The sequence below is a fragment of the Pelobates fuscus genome, chromosome 10 (assembly GCF_036172605.1).
Source record: "Pelobates fuscus isolate aPelFus1 chromosome 10, aPelFus1.pri, whole genome shotgun sequence".
In the NCBI taxonomy this organism is placed as follows: Eukaryota; Metazoa; Chordata; class Amphibia; order Anura; family Pelobatidae; genus Pelobates; species Pelobates fuscus.
In genome coordinates this window covers 10828143-10830642 of record NC_086326.1, presented here as the reverse complement: position 1 = coordinate 10830642, position 2500 = coordinate 10828143, and the positions used below count along the sequence as shown (strand labels likewise).

At 37.8% G+C, this 2500-nt stretch overlaps 3 non-coding genes across 3 annotated transcripts; 2 read left to right on the top strand and 1 right to left on the bottom strand.

Moving 5' to 3' along the window:
* The first annotated feature begins 965 nt into the window (after positions 1 to 965).
* Positions 966 to 1074, top strand: TRNAL-CAA (transfer RNA leucine (anticodon CAA)). The gene is made up of 2 exons: positions 966 to 1003; positions 1029 to 1074. It is a non-coding gene; the product is annotated as a tRNA-Leu (tRNA).
* A 280-nt stretch (positions 1075 to 1354) lies between these two features.
* TRNAG-CCC (transfer RNA glycine (anticodon CCC)) lies at positions 1355 to 1425 on the top strand. The gene has a single exon. It is a non-coding gene; the product is annotated as a tRNA-Gly (tRNA).
* Positions 1426 to 2350: 925 nt separating this feature from the next.
* On the bottom strand, positions 2351 to 2422 carry TRNAQ-UUG (transfer RNA glutamine (anticodon UUG)). Its single transcript has one exon. It is a non-coding gene; the product is annotated as a tRNA-Gln (tRNA).
* Between the last annotated feature and the right edge of the window lie 78 nt (positions 2423 to 2500).

Below are 2500 nucleotides of genomic sequence, written 5' to 3'. Positions count from 1 at the left end.
TCATTCAGTCTTTATTCTCAACTTACCAGTGCCAGGTAAGTTGAAGTCAACAGTTCTTATGGAGCAATTTTCCCCATTGCACTTTTATCTATCCTTAATACAGATTTCAATCATTCAGTCTTTATTCTCAACTTACCAGTGCCAGGTGCAGTATGACACCTTCTATAAAGTCATTTGCTCATTATGGCTTCATAGCAGGTGTTTAGAATTGATCATTATCTTTAAGTCTGAATGCTTCTGATGATGACATTTCAAAGATTATTTTCTGGATTCTGTTCTTTTGGGGTGTCATTATTCGCTGATTGTTAAACTCTACGGCATGTATCCTTCTTTGAAGTCATTCTCTGGGCCCTAGACTAACATTGTCTTAATGTGATGCTCTTCATTGGGGATTAACGATTCTGACCAGGAATGATCCATCCTTTTCCATTTAAAATAGGAAACTAATCACTTTATAATAGTCAGAAGAATAATGCATCATCTAGGCATTGATACCAAATGATTTATGTTGGCCTGATCCATACCCATGGTTAAGAAATGAAGCATTTCTAGGTATGCATAAATGCTTGAAAGAAATGAAACCTAGCAGATGCCAGAGATGTCCATTGGTATCTAATGTCGAGAGGGCTGACTCCAATTTGGCAGATTATATATGCTTAAATTAGATTTTGAGAAAGAATGTTTTGTTGAATGTAGCTTTCTCTTGATGTGAAATTTTTAAAAGAAGCACATAGGTCCCACCAAGATTTGAACGCGGATCACTGGATTCAAAGTCCAGAGTACTAACCATTACACCATGGAACTCCTACATGACTCCACCAACTGGAAGAACCCCTGGATCTCAGATCTTCGATAACGGTAGAATATCACCTCTCACTCAATTTCAATAAAAGTGGGCAATTGTAAGGAAAATGTAGACTTTGCACAAGTAGCAGACTTTTCCTGCCAAACATGCTACACACAGTGTCAGGATGGCCGAGCGGTCTAAGGCGCCAGACTCAAGATCAACTTCTTCCACAACCTGGGTGTTCTGGTCTCCACATGGAGGCGTGGGTTCAAATCCCACTTCTGACAGCTTTTTCATATTTTTTGCTTTTCTTTCTTAAAATTCCATCCTTTTACATTGAAAATAGGAAAATGATCACGTTTTAATGGGCAGAAGAATTCATCGTCTAGGCATTGAACCCAAATGATAAGGTAAACATTAAGGTGGAGAATTAAGGTTTTCACCCTTTTACCACATGACTATTATGAATTTATTCCCGAATGGTGTGTAGTATATTTTTACAACAGAACATGTTAGAGCAATGCTCAAAGAGTGCATCTTGACAGTTAGAGGACACCCATGCAGCTTGCGCTAGTAGTGTAGGGGTATCATGCAAGATTCCCATTCTTGCGACCTGGGTTCGAGTCCCAGCTAGCGCATTGTGTGACAATGCTAGTTTTTATTCTTAAACTGCACATGTGACTTAGCTATAATTTAGAAACAGTGATTATATTGTGCTTTGATTGATTACATTTCTGATGAGTTTTATTTTTTCACTGGCTTTAAGAAATCTTTACATTCCCAAGTTGAAGTCAACAGTTCTTATGGAGCAATTTTCCCCATTGCACTTTATACAGATTTCAATCATTCAGTCTTTATTCTCAACTTACCAGTGCCAGGTAAGTTGAAGTCAACAGTTCTTATGGAGCAATTTTCCCCATTGCACTTTTATCTATCCTTAATACAGATTTCAATCATTCAGTCTTTATTCTCAACTTACCAGTGCCAGGTGCAGTATGACACCTTCTATAAAATCATTTGCTCATTATGGCTTCATAGCAGGTGTTTAGAATTGATCATTATCTTTAAGTCTGAATGCTTCTGATGATGACATTTCAAAGATTATTTTCTGGATTCTGTTCTTTTGGGGTGTCATTATTCGCTGGTTGATAAACTCTACGGCATGTATCCTTCTTTGAAGTCATTCTCTGGGCCCTAGACTAACATTGTCTTAATGTGATGCTCTTCATTGGGGATTAACGATTCTGACCAGGAATGATCCATCCTTTTCCATTTAAAATAGGAAACTAATCACTTTATAATAGTCAGAAGAATAATGCATCATCTAGGCATTGATACCAAATGATTTATGTTGGCCTGATCCATACCCATGGTTAAGAAATGAAGCATTTCTAGGCTTGAAAGAAATGAAACCTAGCAGATGCCAGAGATATCCATTGGTATCTAATGTCGAGAGGGCGGACTCCAATTTGGCAGATTATATATGCTTAAATTAGATTTTAAGAAAGAATGTTTTGTTGAATGTAGCTTTCTCTTGATGTGAAATTTTTAAAAGAAGCACATAGGTCCCACCGAGATTTGAACTCGGATCACTGGATTCAAAGTCCAGAGTGCTAACCATTACACCATGGAACCCCTACATGACTCCACCAACTGGAAGAACCCCTGGATCTCAGATCTTCGATAACGGTAGAATATCACCTCTCACTCAAT